The following is a 19,685-nucleotide window of genomic DNA, read 5'->3' as shown; positions in this document are numbered from 1 at the left end:
GAAATAGCAACACATCCCAAAGTAACTTGGACAGAAAATTAAAATATATATGCAGGGCCCCCCTGAGGAACTGAGGGAAAATGTGGAGGTGTTGGGCTTCCTCACCTGGATTGTTGCTGATGTTCTCACAAACATTGAGGACTGGCAGTTTGGTGTTCCAAGCCCTCCATCTTGGGACTTGCCCCTGTGAAGCTTGTTACTGCAAAGGAGAGGCTAAACCTGCTTATTGTGCCTAAGAGTCTCCTCCTGAGTACCTCTTTGTTGCTCAGATGTGGCCCTCTCTCTTTAGATAAGCCAACTCAGCAGGTGAACTCACTGCCCTCCCCCACTGTGTGGGATCTGACTCCCAGGGGTATAAATCTTCCTGGCAATGCGGGATATGACTCCCTAGGATGAATCTGGACCTGACATCATGGGATTGAGAACATCATCTTGACCAAAAGGGGGATGCGAAATGAAACAAAATAAAATTTCAGTGGCTGAGAGATTCCAAATGGAGTTGAGAGGTCACTCTGGTGGGCATTCTTACATACTATATAGATAACTCCTTTTAGGCTTTCATGTATTGGAATAGCTAGAAATTTATACCTGAAACTATCAAACTGCAACCCAATAGCTTTGACTCTTGAAGACGACTGTATAGCAATGTAGCTTATAAGGGGAGACAGTGTGATTGTGAAAGCCTTGTGGATCACACTCCCTTTATCCGTGTATAGATGGATGAGTAGAAAAAGGGACAAAAAACTAAATGAAAAATAGGGTGGGATGGGGGGGATGATTTGGGTGTTCTTTTTTACTTTTATTTTTTATTCTTATTTTTACTTTTTCTGGTACAAGGAAAATGTTCAAACAGTAGATTGGGGTGATAAATGCAGAACTATATGATGGTACTGTGAACAATTGATTGTACACTTTGGATGATTGTATGTGATGTGAATATGTCTCAATGAAATTGAATTTAAAAAAATAGTCTGGAACAACTGTTTGGGGGACATCTGTGGTTAGACACACATCGTAAATGAGTCTGGAATGTGTGAAAGGGCTGAGACCAGGGCCTAGAACTTTAAGTAAACCCCCAAAATGGCAGAGTCTAGTGCCCCTCCTCCGTAGCACAGCAGCCTGAGTTGGAAAACTTCCCTGTGGGAAAAAGAAGCGATCTCTGCTGGGAGCAAGGGGAGATAGCTCAACCAAGCTCCAATTGTGGTTTTAATAGACAAATTTGGACTACTGAATACAAGCTATGAGCACAGATAAACCCAGAGAAAGCAAGAAGGGAACCCTGAGGTCTCTCCCAGCAGAGAGGAGGCAGGACTGAAGGAAAATAGTAATAATAGTAATAATAAGAAAAAGAAGAAGAAGAAGAAGTAAATAAAACAGAGGCTTTTGGAGATGGCTGAGCTCAGAATACTGGAAAAGGGCTGTGTCCCAAGAAAAAGGGCCCATAGAACCAGGTACCAACTCCGGTTCTTGACTGGCAAAACTGGGGGACTGGGGACTGGCTCTGAAAAGGAGATTTCTTTCTTTTTCCTTTTTTTTTTTCTGTCATTCTAAGTAGCTCATTAGAGAAAGCCTAAGGCATTTTCAGTTGTCAGTGCTGACCCAGGCAAGGGTGAAGTTAAGACAGTTAGACAAAGGAAGAAGTCAAGTGAAGGAGATAATTTCCTAAAGGGCCTATCTTCCCTAAGTGGGGGGGGGGGTGCAGCTCAAGTGGCTGCCGGCCCTCAGAGAATTCAGACACCGGGGCCTGGGGGAAAAAAACAACAGAAACAGCTTCAGCTTGGCTTCTGGCTGGGACAGGGTCTGCTGAGAATTAAAGGCACTACACCTCTTTACGCCAGTGGGATGCTATGGGCTGACAAGTGCTACCTGCTGGGCAGGATAGGAAAAGCACAGAGTCTAGAGACCTCACATGAAAGTCTGACAATCTGCTGTCTTATCCTAAGGGAAACTTGATACTGATTGCACTCTCGTCCTGGGCCCATCTGGTCTGGGAAAATATGATTGGGGTAATCAAGGAAACCAGATGCCTAGATAACAAAAAATTACTAGTCATACTAGGAAAAATGAAGATATGGCCCAACCAAAGAAACAAACTTACACTTCAAATGAGATACAGGAGTTGAAACAACTAATTAAAGATGTTCAAACAAATTTCTAAATCAAATCAACAAGCTGAAGGAAAATGTGGCAAAAGAGATGAAGGATATAAAGAAGACAATGGGTAACCATAAAGAAGAATTCATAAGCTTGAATAAACAAATAGCAGAACTTATGGGAATGAAAGGCACAAGAGAAGAGATGAAGAACACAATGGAGACATACAACAGCAGACTTGGAGAGGCAGAAGAAAGGATACATGAACTAGAGGACAGGACGTCTGAAATCCTACACACAAAAGAACAGATAGGGAAAAGAATGGAAAAATATGAGCAGGGTCTCAGGAAATTGAATGATGACATGAAGTGCATGAATTTACTTCTCATGGGTGTCCTAGAAGGAGAAGAGAAGGAAAAGGGGCAGAAACAATAATGGAGGAAATAATCACTGAAAATTTCCCATCTCTTAAGAAAGACATAAAATTACAGATCCAAGAAGTAAGCATACCCCAAACAGACAGATCCAAATAGACCTACTCCAAGACACTTAATCAGATTATCAAAAGTCAAAGACAAAGAATTCTGAAAGCAGCAAGAGAAAAGCAATCCATCACATACAAGGGAAGCTCGATGAGACTATGTCTGCATTTCTCAGTAGAAACCATGGAGGCGAGAAGGCAGTGGTATGATATATTTAATACTGAAAGAGAAAAACTGCCAACCAAGAATTCTATATCCGGCAAAACTGTCCTTCAAAAACGAGGGAGAGTTTAAAATATTTTCAGGCAAACAGACACTGAGAGAGTTTGTGAACAGGATATCTTCTCCACAAGAAATACTAAAGAGAACACTACAGGCAGGTAGGAAAAGACAGGAGAAGAGGGTTTTGGAGAAGAGTATAGAAATGAAGACTACTGGTAAGGGTAAAAAGAGAGAGAGAAAAATAAAAATAAAGTTAAGTTATAACATATAAAATCCAAGAGACAAAATGGTAGAGAGTAAACATTATGTTGAGTGAAATTAGCCAGAAATAAAAGGACAAATACTGCATGGTCTCACTAATATGAACTAACATTAATGTGTGAACCTTGAAAGTTAAAGTTGAGAACACAGGTTATCAGGAGATAGAAAGGGGGTAGAGATCAGGCATCTGATGCTGAAGGAGTACAGAATGTTCAGCAGGATTGGTTGTATAGATCCAGAATAGATAGCACAATACTGTGTGGTGGTAGCATAATATTATAAGTACTCTGAACAAAGATGAGTGTGAATATGGTTGAAAGAGGAAAGCTAGGGGCATGTAAGACACCAGAAAGAAAGAAGATAAAGACAGGGACTGTATGACATAGTGAAACCCAGAATGGTCAATGACGGTGTTTAAATGTACAGATACAAGAATGGTTTTACATGAGGGAGAACAAATGAATGACAACATTGAAGGTGTTGTTAATGCAAACTAGCATCTATAGTTAACAGTAACATTGTAATGTGCTTCCATTAATTGTAACAAAGGCAATATACCAAAGCTAAATGTTTATACAGGGGGATTTAAGGGAGGGGTATGGGATTCTTGGTGGTGGTGTTGTATGACCTTTTCATTTTATTTTATTCTTCTTTTATTTTTTTTCTTCATTTTTTTTCCTCCTTTTTGTGTTTCTTTGTGTAACAAATGGAAATATCCTCATATAGATGGTAGTGGTGAATGCATAACTATGTCATTATACTGGGAATCACTGATTGCTTACTTAGGATGGATTGTATGGTGTGTGAATAAAACTGTCTAAAAAATAAACAGAGGGATACAAGTGCTGGAGAAAATGTGGAGAGATGGATGTACCTATTCACTGTTGGTGGAGAAATAGAGTGGTGCCGCCCATCTGGAGGGTGTATACTTGGAGAAACTGAGAGCAGGGACATGAGTAGACATTTGCACACTAGTGTTGTGGTGGCAGTATTCATGATTTGCAATGGATGGAGGTGGCTCAAGGTTGTATAATTAATAGAATGTAAACATACAAGAGAATATTGAGCAGTGGCAAGAAGGAATGATGTTGTGAAATAAGCCAGAAACCAAAAGACAAATATTATAATGCCTCACTAATATGGAGTAACAATAATATGCAAACTCTGAGAACTGAATCTGGGAAAATGGGTTATCAGGGGAAGGCTTATTGTAAAGGTTCCTAGATTGTAAGCTCTTACAGCAGTCACATCTGTTCATGAGTTGTAATGGCTATTTCTAAATTCTGAGATGCTGAGCTGCTTGTGTGTGACCTTGTCGGTCCCTGGAGCTTCGGGTGTGTGTGTGGCACCTGGGACTTGGAGCCAGCGTTTGGCAGCTGTGCGTGACAGCATTGCCCCACGCAGCAACTGTTAAAGAGACTAAAAAGGAGATCGAACTGCAATTGGAGATATGAATGAAATGGACTTGGTTAATACTAAGGTAAATCAGACTAAAGGGTAGAGGATGATATTGACTGTGTTTTAAAACTTTGGCTTCTGTGTGGAACCAAAGGAAGTGATGTTTATTTAGTTCAAAAGCCATATTTCTGTAACACACTATATGATTTAACTTGTATGGTCAGTTTACTCAAATGCCATAATTACATGGACCCTTGAATAGGGAGTGAGATCTGGTTGGTTTGTACAGTATAGCATGAAACCCCGATACATTCCTGAGTATCTGGGCAGAGAATAAAATGATATGCAAAGCCCCCTTGAGGAACTGGGGAAAAATGTGGAAACATTAAACTTCTCCACCTGGGGAATTCCTGATATTCTCACAAGCATTGGGGACTACCAGTTTAGTAGGCGAAGCCCTCGATCTTGGGGCTTGCCCTTATGAAGCTTGTTATAGCAAAGGAGAGGCTAAACCTACTTATTATTGTGCCTAAGAGTCATCCCCAGAGAGCCTCTTTTTTTTGTTCAGATGTGGCCTCTCTCTCTAAGCTCACTCTGCTGGTAAACTCACTGCTCTCCCCACAACATGGGACATGACTCCCAGGGGTGTAAATCTCCCTGGTAATGTGGGACAGGACTCCCAGGGGTGAGCCTGGACCTGGCACCCCAGGATTGAGAAACTTCTTGACCAAAAAGGAGAAGAGAAATGAATCAAAATAAAGTTTCAGTGGCTGAGAGATTTCAGATGAAGTTAAGAGATCATTCTGGAGGTTACTCTTATGCATTATATAGTTTTTAGTTTATTAGAATAGCTTTTTAGTTTATTAGAATAGCTAGAAGGAAATACCTGAAACTATTGAACTGCAACCCAGTAGCCTTGATTCTTGAAGACGATCATATAACTTTATAGCTTATACAGTGTGACCATGTGATTGTGAAACCCTTATGACTCACACTCCCTTTATCCAGTGTAGGGACAGATGAGTAGAAAAATGGGGGCAAAAAATTAATGAATAATAGGGGGGGTATGGGATGTTTTGGGTGTTCTTTTTTACTTTTAATTTTTTTATTTTTTGGAGTAATGACAATGTTCAAAAATTGTGGTGATGCATGCACAAATATATGATGACACTGTGAACAATTATTGTACACTTTGGATGATTGTATGGTATGTGAATATATTTCAGCTAAATTGCATTAAAAAAAAAAAGCATAGCTCTGACTCATAGTTCAATGATGAGAAGGAAACAGCCCAATGTTTTAAATGAACCAAAGATTTGAACAGACAATTCACCAAAGATATATGAATGTCCCATAAGCAAAGGTAAAATGTTCAAGATCATTAGGCATCTAGGAATGCAAATTAAAACCATGAGATACTACTACACTACCTAGTGCAATGGCCAAAAAACCCAAAACCAAAACAGACACCAGCAAGTGTCACTGAGGTTGGAGGGCATCTGGAACTCTCAGATCCTGCTGATAGGGTGGAAAACTTTGCCACCACTTTGGAAGAGAGTTTGGTAGGTTCTTAAAAAGTTAAACATACACCTACCATATTACCATTTTACTCCTAAGTTTTTACCCAAGAGAAATGAAAGCGTGCATCGATTTCATGTTCACAGCAGCTTTTTTTTTTTTTAAAGCAAGTAGATAGAAAATTTATTACATACACATGTGAGAGAACGTCTGGGCACTCTCGCAAAGAGAAGAAAGGTCAGGGGTGAGAGGCCTGGGCAATGTGGGGCCATTTGCTTTTGTAGATTAGCTTTACTTACAACCCGCCCCCCCCCTCCTTGTCTGGGGCTCTTTCTCCTGCCCTCCCTTCTCTTCAGGGCAGTGCCTGGGGGGAGGTAGTGCATTTGGGTTGGTTGGTTGGCACCAGGTGTTTCCCATAAGTGGGCAGAGCAGCTTTATTTTGAATAGCCCCAAACTGGAAACTACCAAACGCCCATCAGCAGGTGACAGGATAAGCAAACTGTAGTGTACCCACACAGTGGACCACTACCAGCAACAAAAAGGAACAAGCTACAGATAAACACAACCCTATGGATACATTTCACAAACATTATGTTGGGTGAAAGAAGCCACACTCAAAAGAGCACACAGTGTATGATTCCATTTTATCAAATTGTAACACAGGCTAACTAAGCCACGGGGACAGAAATCAGATGAGAACTTGCCTGGGGTGGGAGACCGTGATAGCACAGAGGAAATTTTCTGGGCTGCTGGAAATGTCCTCTGTTTTGGTTGGAGAGGTGGTTGCACAGGAACATATGTTTATCAAACACATCAAACTGTACACTTAAAATGTGTGCATTTTATTTCGTGTAAATTATAATTCCATTAAGAAAAAGATATTGAGGAGATAAAACAAAGCATGGTGGCTGGGCTAGAGGGGCTGAGAGGGGCCGGGGAGGGTGCAAGGAGGCCAGGGTGGGTTCCTTTGGGTGAGGTGACTGAACTCCCACTATCCACCTCCCCACCAGCCTCTGAGCTGCCTGAGGTCATTGTCGCCCAGCCCTAGCTCATGCGTGTCACACAGGATGGCATCAGAAAATGTCTGCTCTGAAATGAAGGAGGGGAGGCTGAGATACATGAGCAAGCCCAGCCTTAGGACACTCCCACCCAGGTCGGACCGCCCTGGGCTGAGGGAGTGGGCAGGACCAAGGCCGCCGGGGCTGGGGCTGGGGCTGGGACTGACCCATCTAGCAGGGTCTTCCCACAGGAAGCTTGTGGGAGCCTGGAAAACACAGCCTGGGGCTCAGGCCTGACCTGCTCAGCCCTGGCTCCAGTGTGGAGGGGGGTTTGGAGGCGGGGGTTGGCATTGGGATTATGGGGCCTGGATGACAGGGTGGTGGGCCTGCCAAGGATGGGAGAGAGATTTCCGAAGTGGATCTTGGGATTACACTGATAATAACTGTGTAACCTGAGCTGCTGTTTCCAGACTGTCTTCATCATCTCAAACCAAAACTCAGACTCGTTTAACCACTATTCTGTTTTCTGTCTCTATGAATTGGCTTGATCTAAGTATTTCATATAAGAGAATTTATATCATATTTGTCCTTTTGTGTCTGACATTTCACCAAACCTGATGCCTTAATGGTTCATCCATGTTGAATAATATTCATCCAGCTGAATAATATCCCATTGTATCAATACACCATATTTTGTTTATTCTTTTCTCTGTCGATGGACACTTGGATTGCTTCTACCTTTTCGGTAATGTGAATAATGCTGCAATGAATACTGGTGTACATTTATCTGTCTGAGTTCCTGCTTTCAATTCTTTCGGTTGTATACCTAAGAATGGAATTGCCAGGTCATTTGTTAATCCCATGTTTAACCTTCTGAGGAACAGCCAGTTTTCCACAGTGGCTGCATCATTTTACATCCCCACCAACAATGTATGAAGGTTCCTATTTTTCCACATCATTGTAAAATTTATTATTTTCTATTTTTAAAATAATAGCAATCCTAGCGGGTGTGAAGCAGTATCTCATTGTGGTTTAATTTATATTTCTTTAATGGCTAATGATGTTGAGCATCTTTTCATATACTTATTGGCCATTTGAATGTCTTCTTTGGCCCATTCAAATCCTTGGCCCATTTTCAAATTTGGTTGTCTGTCTTTTTTATTGGTGTTGAGTGGTAGTAGTTCTTTATGTATTCTGGATGTGAAACCCTTATTAGATATATGGTTTTCCAATATTTTCTCCCATTCTGTAGGTTGTCTTTTCACTTTCTTGATAATGTTCTTTGAGGCACAAAGGTTTTTCATTTTGATGAAGTCCATTTTATCTGTTCTTTCTTTTGTTGCATCTGCATTTGGTGTAAAATGTAAAAATTCAGAAGTTTGATGATGATGTATCTGAGCTCTTCTTGAGGCTATTTTTGTTTTTTACCAAATTCAGGAAGTTGTCAATCATCATTTCTTCAAAATTTTTTTGCACCACACTCTTTCTCCTCTCCATTTGGAAACCCAGTGACACAAATATTAGACCTTTTGATATTGTCTCTAAGGACCTGGAGGTCCTGTTCATTTCTTTTAATCATTTTCTTTCCTTTGTTCAGATTGGATAATTTCCATTGATTTGTCTTCAAATTCACTGACTTTTTTCTCTGTCATCTCCATTCTGCAGTTAAGCTCATCCAGTGAGTTTTTAATTTCGGTTACTATATTTTTCAGTTCTAAAATTTCCATTTTGTTCTTTTTTATATCTTTTATTTCTCTGCTGTTATGGTCTATCTATTTGTTTCATGAATGTTCACCTTTCCTTTTTGGGGCATGGTCATATTCTCTTTAAAGTCTTTGATTATTACAACATTTGTGTCATCTTGGGGTCAGCATCTGTTGTTTTTTTCCTCAAGAGACGTTGCAACTTTTCTTATTTTTCATATGGCAAGCAATTTTGGATTGTATCCTGGACCTTCTGAATATTATGTTATGAGACTTGGGCTTTGTTTAAATCCTATAGAGAATCTTGTTTGTTTTTGAAGCAGAAAATCAACCTGGCTAAGTTCAGGCTACAATTTCCTACCCACCATTGGACAGTAGTTTCAATGTCAGTTTAGTTTTCAAAAGCCTTGCAGTATTATTCTGATATTTCCTGTGTGTGCCCGAGTGGCCAATCTGGGACCTCAGTCCTGGAATACCCTATAGTTTAGTTCTCAAAGCCTTTGGTATGCTTTCTAGCCTACAGGTGCACAGTGTGGGGGTGGTGCCAGGAGCTCATACATGATCTCTCTCGTGATCTCCCTAACACTTTCATGTTCCTGGGAGTTTGCTTTCCTGGCTCTCTGTCTAGAAATCTGGGCTTTAGTTTATCCACCCTGTTTCACAGGCCTACCAGTGAGTCTTCCTTCAGGGCCAAATGGCAAGAGGAAACAGAGAAAAAAAGCAAGGGAATTTACCTCACATTCTTGTGACCGAAGTTCTTGCCAGAGAGAGCTTCCCCAGACTTGGAAGTTTAGGTGCCTGCCTGTCTGTGGCTGCCATTGACGTTGGTGCTTCCTGGAGATCCTGCCAGATCATATGGTAATTCTGGGTTTAACCTTCCGGAACCTGCCAAACAGTTTTCCACAGTGGCTGCATCATTTTACACCCCCACCAACAATGTAAGAGGGTTCCTGTTATTATGGGGAATATTAAAAACAGACCAGGAAAAAAAAAAAAAAAACAACCAGGGGATTTCCCCCACTCTCTGATCCACAGGACCCCTTGGACTAAAAATGAGGGCTTCTCTTGGAGCTCTTTTAGTTCACCGGTGATATGTAGTTCTGGGTCTTGGATTGCCTTTGAGTGCAGGTTGGGAGATAAGAAAGGGAAAATAAAACAGGAAATTCAGTGATGGTTCGGGGTACTTCAAGTTTTTTCCCAAACTGCCTGCTGTGAGTTACTTTTCAGAGTCCTTAGAGAACTACTCCATGTGTACTGTCCAGTGTTTTTAGTTGCATTCAGCGGGAGAGATAGGATTGAATTTGCTTACTCCATCTTCCCAAGAACTGGATTTTTAGAATAATTTTATTTTCAACCTTTTTGTGTCATTGTGTTCTATGTGTATCATACACATTGTAAATATGGATTTATGAAACCTCAACAATCTGATAGTCTCTGTCTTGTAATAGAAAAAGATGAATCTTTACATTTATTATGCATACTTTTATGTTTAGACTTACTTTCCATGTTTTCTTTTTCCCTTGCTTGCTCTCTTCTCTATTAGATTGACTAGGTTATTCAGTTTTGTCCATTTAATTTTGAGTAGTGGTTTAAAAGCTTTGCTTCCTTTTTTTTTTTTTTTTTTTTTTGTTCTTTCCATGGGTAAATTTGCACATGTAGAGTTAATCAATATATATTTATATTTCAGCAAACAACATAAAAATCTTAATGCACTTTCACTTCACTTTCCCCTGCCCATCTTACCACTTCCTGCATCATCTGCGATTTTCGGTCTCTATTGATGGTTTCTTTTTTTTTTTCCATTATGCATTAAGAACTATTTAGATTTAGCTTTAAGTTTTAATGAGTTATTCACCACTGTTTCTTCAATTCTAAAATTCTCTTTTCCTTAGCAACAAAAGAAAAAATAGATAAATTGCATTTCATCAAAATTTTAAAAATCTGTGCATCAAACAACATTATCAAGAAAGTGAAAAGACAACCCACAGAATGGGAAAAATATTTGCGAATCATATATCAGATAAGGGTCTAGTATCCAGAATACCTAAAGAACTCCTTAAGCTCAACAACAAAAAGACAACCCAACTAAAAAATGGGAAAAGGACCAAAGAAGATATACAAATGGCCAATAAATACACGAAAAGATGACTAATATCATTAGCCATTAGGGAAATGCAAATCAAAACCACAATAAGGTATCATTTCACACTGTGAAGAATGACTTTAATTTAAAAAAACTGAAAATAAGTGTAGAAGAGGATGTAGAGAAATTGCTGGTGGGAATGTAAAATGGTGCAGCTGCTGTGGAAAAACAATTTTTTTTTTGGTGTTCTTTAATAAGTAAAACATAGAATTACCAAATGGCCAGCAATTCCACTCCTAAGCATATACCCAAAAGGATTGAAAATAGGTGTTTAAACAAAAACTTGCACATGAATGTTCATAGTACTATTCACAATAGCCAAAAAATGGAAATAACCCGAAGGCCCATCAGCAGATAAATGGATAAATGAAATATGGTATATTCATACAATGGAATATTATTCAGCCATGAAAAGGAATGAAATGATGAAAATGTTTTTTGGAACTTGATAAAGATGATGGTTACCCAAAATTGTGACTGTACCAAATGCCACTGAATTTTTCACTTTAAAGTGATTAATTTTATGAAGTTTACCTCAATAAAAATTTTAAAAAATATATCACCTTGGGAAGTGACAGGGTCACTGGGAGAGAATCTGCAGCACCGTTCCCTGCCAGCACCTTCAGTCTTTGGCTCTTTGGGTTAGTCTGGTCGTTTGTGATATCCCAGGTTGCGGCTGTGAGCCGAGGGACCTGCTCCACGCGTCTGGGTTTCGCTACCTCGCCCACTGGTGTGAGCCTGATGGTGCGCCAGGCTCTGGACTCTTAAGGATCTGGACCGAGTTTAAGAAGATTTTATTCAAGCATATGGCATAGAAGATGAATTCTTCCTCCTCCACCATGAATGAAGAACCTAATGCTCTATCAGTAGTTAACCAGCTCTGGGATCTGGCCGCAGATCCATTAAACAGAAGAGACATTGTTCAGGATCAGGGATGTCTACCTGGCCTTATTTTATTTATGGACCATCCCAACCACCCTGTTGTCGACTCGGCTCTGCTTGCTCTTCAATATTTGGCAGAATGCCATGCTAACAGAGAAAAAATGAAAGGAGGACTGGGTATGATGTTAAGCTTACAAAATGTTATACAGAAGACTACAATTCCAGGAGAAACAAAACTGCCAGCCTCTGAAATCTATGACATTCTTCAGTCCTCCAGTGTAGCAGATGGTGATAGTTTCCATGAAATGAATTCACGTTGAAGGCAAGCTCAGTTTTTTCTGGGAACTACAAACAAATGTGCCAAAACAGTGGTTTTGCATATAGATGGCCTTGATGATATGTGTCGGAGAAATCTGTGTGAAGAGGTCTTGTTAAAAATTAAAGGAGTTATAAGCTTTACTTTTCAAATGGCTGTTCAGAGATGTGTGGTGTGATCCGTTCAGATTTGAAAGCAGAGGCTTTGGCATCAGCGATAGCATCAACCAAGGTTATGAAAGCACAACAAGCTGTGAAAAGTGAGAGTGGAGAAGAGATGCTGGTCCCATTCCAAGATACTCCTGTGGAAGTAGAACAAAATACAGACCTGCCAGACTACCTACCTGAGGATGAGAGTCCCACGAAGGAACAAGATGAAGCAGTGTCCTGGGTCGGCTCACACCCAAAAGGTGGAGCTAACTGGTTGAGCACAGCTGCAAACTTTTTATCTAGATCATTTACTGGTTACTTATATTTGGGGCTCAAGGACTGTGTGAATCAACAAGGGGCCAGTTTTCCAATGTTGTGGTGAACTGTCATGTGCAATTTGCAGGAAGTTATCATGAAGTTTTTAGATTACATGATTGCATATGCTGCATTTTACATTTTATTCGACATTTTACCCCACTAAGTTTATAAAGGTATTTTTAGTTTTGTTTTCCTTTGTTTTGCTGCCTCACTTTTTTTTTCATATGGGCCCACTATTAAAACCAAACATGTAAGTGCAGCTTTACATTTTATTTTACATGAAGCATGTAATTAGGAAAACTCATTTTCTTAAGCCTAAGGAACTCTCTGAAAAGAATTTATTTTTTAGCTCAAATTGTGCATGGATTACTGAACATTTTTTTTTTTCTGCTTCATGAAAGATACTTGATTTGGTACTCTTCATTGAAAGTTAAAAGAAAACGTTTCTCATTATCCTCCGTTTGTGCCTTTTTAATTTTGCCAGGCATGTTTATAGAAAGGACATTGCTAATGACATTTTGTAAATTAAAATATATTCATTTGAACATAGTAGTCCCCTAAAATACAAGTGTAAAAAAGCTTTGCAATCTGATTTGTTTTCATTTTAATAAGATTAACACAAATCAGTTGAGTAGAAGGAAACACGTATATCAGCAAAGTGCTTTTGAGACTCTATTTGAACTTGACTAAATGTGGTTCTAGTTTACTGCCGTTCAGTTTGGTTTATATCAGCTCTTGAAAGTTACCTCCCCCGTGATATTGTGTGCAGATGTAAATGGTCTCTAGGCCTTACTTTGTGAATACAAACTATCCTTGGCTAGAAGAAATAATAGAATTAAAGAACTGACAAACTTGAAAAAAAGAAAACAAATTGAATGCCTGTAATGTCATAGTACCACTTTGGTAGAGTCTAACCTCAAAACATTATTTGCCTGGCAGAAGCCTCTTTTATTCAGTAGATGTTTCCTCATATTGCATTTTGTGAATTTATTATGAAAATGCTGCAGTGGTATTGAATGAAAAAAGACCCAAATTATTGCTTATAAAGAAATAAAGCCAACACTGGTCACTTACTCTTGTTTTTATGTCCAGCCAGAGAAAAAGAACTTCAATGAAGGTAAGATAAATAAACAAATAAATAAATAAATATTTTGGGATAGATAAGAGCCAATTCCATGTATGCAGTGCTTTATTAAATTTCTGAAATATTGAGCACTAAAAAAATTTTTTTAAGTCCAGCTAAATCCAGATAAATTTAAATGCTAGTATGATTAAAAACTAAAAGAAAGAAATTGAAACTCTTTTTCAAAAACCTAGAGAGCTGCTATTTTACTATTTGGAGAATGTGAAGTGAAAATTGAACCCTGGAGGGTTTCGTTGTGTTTTCATTGTTTCTCTTTTAGAGAAAATTAAAAGCATCCAGTGTACTGGGAAAAAATATTGTAAAATACCATCAACAATGACAGTCTTGAGTTCACTAATATTGTGAGCTTCTAGAAGGAAGGATATTGAATTTGAAGAATACTTACAGACTAGGTGTTTGTTTATATTTTTTCATGTATCTAGGCTCTGATTCAGGTGACACGCACAAATTGAAAACATAAGCTTTCAGGAGCACATATTGCTTTAAATGCACAATAAAACTTGCGGCCAGAACCAGATGTGTTGAAAAAAGAAAACAAAACCACCTCCTTTCTTTCGCCATTAATGCAGTGTTTTCTGTTCTAACAAGTTTGTACAGTTATTTTATTTTGCATTGCCACACATCTGCTTATTTAAAAAACTACATTCCTCTGGTAATAATGGCTCAGTACAAGTAGGTATTGCAGTTTGGTATTCGTGTGTTCTAATTCCAAGTGTTCTTTTATTGCAGGTCTATAGAGCAGTTAAGGCAAATGTAAAGACAGTGTTTGAAATATATTGTAAAATAATAAAAAGTAACAATTAAAATTGAATGGATTAAAAAGAAAATTGAGCTGGAGCGTCCAACCAACCATCTCTGACGACTGCTGCCACCCAACAGGGCAGCCCTCTTCCGACCTACCCCGGGACTGGAGTTCCTGGTGCTTCAAACAGCAGGACGTCTGTCTAGCTGCAGGATGTCGTCCAGGTTCAGAAACTGGGTATGTGGGCGCGGCTACCGGAAGCGAAAGGAGTCAGTCTGCTTCCATTCCCGGTTCGCGCGCCTGGGACTTCGCTATCGGCCTCGCGTCTGTGTCCTGGGGCTTCTCCCCGGCTCAGCTCAGGGCTCCTCGCCCGGCCCTGTTGCTGACCGCCACCCAGCACCCGCCTCCTGCACAGCCAATGGGGAATTGGACTGTGAGCCGCTTACTGCGGGACCAGCCGAAAGGAATGAGGACAGAGTGTGTGTTAAAATATTCCTCCACGAATCTGGTGCCTCTGCCCTGTTGTATGGTTGGGGATGGGAGGAAAATGGATAGGATAGAGGATGGCAGCCTTTTTCATTCCCAGCAAGCATATTTCTGCTCACCCCGCTGTTCTTGAACTCCAGGCCTAGGAAGGTGGGCGCTTAGGGCCGAGGATCCCTCAGGGCCCGGGTTGACGACGCCACACCGGTTCCGCCTTGACCCAGCAGCGAGGGATCCACGTGTCCAGAGGCGCTATCTCTGGCCTCCGCCCAGGTGGATGAGTCAGTGCCAGCTATTTCTCCGTGTTTGCTCCCTGTCTGCATTAGATCAGGGTCAGTGCCATAAAAGGTAATTGGAGGTGTCCTTCTTGGCTAGTACACACCCTTGAGTGTCGATAAAAAGGTGGAGAAATGGGTGCGGTACGGCTGGACTCTGCCCAGTGCAAAGCCGCCCCACCCCCCACCCCACCTAGTTCATCTTCTTGGACTTGGAGCCACTGTGGATTATTCGACAGTTATATCGTGTATTGTTGTTTTCTTCCTTAACGAAAAATTTAAGAAGTATGGAGCACAATTCCGAGCATATTAGTTGCTCAGTAAATACCTGACAATTTTTTTTTTCTCAGTCAAGGGCCCATATGAGGGATTGTTTGACTTATTTGGCCGTAAAAACATCAAAGAGAATACAAATAGTTATGTAGGCTACCTTGAAAGGCTTTGTTTATATTTCAAGAGTTGGCTGGCGGCTTTCTATTTGTTTGCTGTTAGGGACCACGAAAGTCTCATCATCATACTTGTAGCTCTTTGAACTTAGTCTACATTTGTTTTGAAGGATATATTTTGATGACCCTGTTATGGCCTTCTCCTTGGATTTTGTTTTAATTTTTATTTAAATTTAGGAATTCATTACAAGTCCCACACCAATGGAACAAAAATTTAAAAAAATGAAGTACTGATATATGCTACAACATGAATAAAGCTTGAAAATACGCTAGGTGAAAGAAGCTGCACACAAAAAGCCACATATTGTATGATTCCACTTATATGAAATACCCAGAGCAGGCAAATCTATAGAGACAAAATGCAGAACAGTGGTTTCCTAGGGTAGGGGAGAGGGGAGAATGAGGAGTGACTTCCTAATGGGTACAGGGCTTCCTTTTGAGGTGATGAAAATGTGCATTTTACCACAATAATAGTTTATGTTGTGCCTACTGAATTACTGAGTTATAATTCTTTTTTGCATTTTCTTCTCTTTTTTTTTTAAATTTTTATTATTTTTTCTCTCTTTGCTTTTTTATAGTCAAATAAAAAAAAAGGATTTGATTTTTAAGATTCCCCTTTCCTTAGAATTAAAAAAAAATTGCTTCAGTATATGTTTGAATTATTTTTTTAGTGGATGATTTAAAGAGAGGGTTTGTCAGTGGTCATCTTTGAGAACTCACCTGTAAAAAAAAAACAACAGCCAGTCTTTTATTTGTTTTCCTTCTTGATTACTAGTTCTCTAAGAACTTTGAAGTGACTGTTCAGCTTTTTTCTGATATCTAGTGTGGGATGTTCGGGAAGTTGGTGGAGTAGGTGAGGCAGAACTGGCTTCTCCTCTGTGAAAGTAACTAGAAAGGGGCCGGAGGACACCAGGATGGCGGTTTTAGGGTGTGGCCGGCCTAGGGGGTCCCCCACATTATGTGCAGGGGACACCAACAAAAACGGAAGAGAGATGGCAGCTGGAGGGACACGGTGAGTGTGTTCCTGTCAGATGGCCTCCTGGTCTGGCATCTGTAAAACCACCGCTGGGCAAGGGAGTGAGCAGCAGCTCTCCACTCCCATGCACCTACCTTGACAGTTTGCTGGGGAGTGAGCTTCCACAGTCAGACAGCAGGGAAGTCCCGTGAGGGAACCTGGCGGTCAGTGTTTGCTTTCCCCGATGGAAGTCCAGGGGGGTGCAACAGTGAGAAGCAAGAAAGGGAGAGGCACCATACCAGCGATCAGGAGCCCCTCCCACATCCCAGAAACTGGCGGGCGCAAGGCAGGCACAGAACCAGCAGGCAGGCCCACGTTCCAGCTGCAGGGTGCCCTTGATCAGACTGCCTGCCTATTTGCTCAGGGCCAGCATCGCAGCCCCAGGACAGGCATTCCCCAGTGCACACAGAGAACAAGTGCACTGATTGGTTCCTGCTGGGTTTGGACTCCGCCCACCGCACAGGAGAAGTTTGGGGGAGACCTACTTGAGAGTGCCACCTGCTGGTAGGTTATGGAAACTGCACTCCAGCAAGCTGTGCCTCCAGAGTGCCACCTGCTGGTAGGATTGGGAAACTGCATGCCAGCAAACCAAATTATATATAAATGCTCAAATAATTCTGCACTTCATAAACTAACCCTATCAAGACAAGCAAATGCCCTGAAGTCAACAGAAAATTACAAAGCACTTGAAGGATCTAGAAGATAGACACAAGCCAAACCAATAAATTAAAAAGCTGCAAGAGACACAAAATTTGGAGCAATTAATTAAAGAAGTAGAAACAAATCTCCAAAACAATGTCAATGAGATGGCTAAAGACAAAAAGGAAATCAAGAAGACTCTACAAGAGAATAAAGAAGAATTTGAAAAAGTAAATTAAGAATAGCAGACCTTTTGGAAATAAAAGGCACTGCGGCTGAAATTAAAAATATACTAGAGACATACAAAAGCAGATCTGAAGAGGCAGAAGAAAGGGTAAGTGTACTTGAGGACAGAGTAATTGAAAGTGAGAGCACAAAAGAAGAAATGGGGAAAAAAATTGAAAAATTTGAAATGGATCACAGAGAAATAATGGACAACATGAAGCAAACAAATATAAGACTCATTGGTGTCCCAGAAGGGGAAGAGAAGGGTAAAGGGCTGGGAAGAGTGTTTCAAGACACAGTTGAGGAAAACTTTCCAAGCCTTTTAAATGACATAAATATGCAAATCAAAGATGCCCAACAAACTCCAAATAGAATAAATCCAAATAAAGCCACTCTGAGACATACTGATCAGACTGTCAAATGCTGAAGAGAAGGTGAAACTACTGACAGCAGCAAGAGAGAAGCAATTCACCGCATACTAGGGAAACCACATAAGATTAAGTACTGAGAACTCGGCAGGCGCCTTGGAAGCAAGAAGGCAGTGGTATGACATATTTAAGATTCTGAAAGACAAAAATTGCCAACCAAGAATTCTTTATCCAGCAAAGCTCTCCTTCAAAATTGAGGGAGAGTTTTAAATTTTAACAGGCAAACAAACACTGAGAGAATTTGTTAAAAAGAGACCTGCCCTGCAGAAATACTAAAGGGAGCTCTACCAGCTGAGAAAAAAAGAAACAAGAGAGAGAGGTCTAGAGAAGAGCACAGAACTGAAGAGTGATTCATAAGGTTAACTTAAAGGGAAGAAAGAGAGAGGAAAAAAATAGATCTAACAAGTAAAAACCAAAGGATAAGATGGCTGGGTCAAGAACTCCCTGCACAGTAATAACATTGAATGTGAATGGATTAAACTCTCCAATTAAAAGATACAGACTGATATAATGGATTAAAAAATATGACCCATTGATATGCTGTTTACAGGTGACTCATCTTAGACCCTGCAACACAGAGAGACTGGAAGTGAAAGGATGGAAAAAATATTCTATGCAAATTGCAATCAAAAGAAAGCTGGGGTACCTATACTAATATCGGACAAAAGACTTAAAATGCAAAGATGTCATAAGAGACAAAGAAGGACACTATATCTTTATAAAGGGGGTAATTAATGAAGAAGAAACAACAATTATAAATGTTTATGCATCCAATCAAGGAGCTCCAAAATACATGAGACAAACATTAGCTAAACTGAAGGGAGTAATAGACACATCTACAATAATAGTGGAAGACTTCAGTACACCACTTTCTTCTATAGATAGAACAATTATACAGAGGACCAATGAGGAAACTGAGAACTTAAACAATGTGATAAACAAATTAGACTTAACAGACATACGTTGATCATTACATCCCAGAGTACCAAGATATACATTCTTCTCTAGCATCCATGGAACGTTTTCTAGGATAGATCATATGCTGAGGCACAAAACAAGTCTTAATAAATTTAAAAAGATTGAAATTATTCAGAGCACATTCTTTGACCACAATGGAATGCAACTAGAAATCAACAACCACCAAAGAACCAGATCTTTCACAAATATATGGAGGTTAAACAACACACGCCTAAATAACCAGTAGGTCAAAGAAAAAATTGCAAGAGAAATTGGTAAGTATCTAGAGATGAATGAAAACGAGAAAACATATCAAAACCTGTGGGACACAGCAAAGGCAGTGCTGAGAGGGAAATTTATAGTTCTAAATGCATATATCAAAAAGCAAGAAGGAGCTAAAACTAAAGACCTAACTGAACAGCTGAAGAGGCTAGAGAATGAACAGTAAACTAACCCTAAAGCAAGTAGACAAAAAGAAATAACAAAGATTAAAGCAGAAATAAATGAGCTGGAGAAAAAAAATATAATAGAATAAATAAAATTGAAAGTTCTTTAAGAACAACAAGATTGACAGACCCTTAGCTAGAATGACAAAGTCTAAAAGAGAGAAGACCCAAATGAACAGAATCAGAAATGAGAAGGGGATAATTACTACAGATCCAGAAGAAATTAAAAAAAAAAAAAATGAGGATACCATGAACAACTGTATGCCAACAAGCTAGACAATTTAGAGGAAATTGACAATTTCTTGGAAACACATGAACAAGACTGACCAAGGAAGAAATAGAACATCTTAACAAACCAATCACAAGCAAAGAGATCCAATCAGTCATCGAAAAGCTACCTA

At 39.8% G+C, this 19,685-nt stretch overlaps 1 pseudogene; it reads left to right on the top strand.

Moving 5' to 3' along the window:
• Positions 1-11,753: 11,753 nt before the first annotated feature.
• Positions 11,754-15,134, top strand: LOC119518398 (annotated as a pseudogene).
• The last annotated feature ends 4,551 nt before the right edge of the window (positions 15,135-19,685 follow it).

Source organism: Choloepus didactylus, chromosome 22, assembly GCF_015220235.1.
Source record: "Choloepus didactylus isolate mChoDid1 chromosome 22, mChoDid1.pri, whole genome shotgun sequence".
NCBI lineage: Eukaryota > Metazoa > Chordata > Mammalia > Pilosa > Megalonychidae > Choloepus > Choloepus didactylus.
The sequence above is the reverse complement of the archived record's forward strand: the minus strand, read 5'-3'. Positions and strand labels throughout refer to the sequence as shown.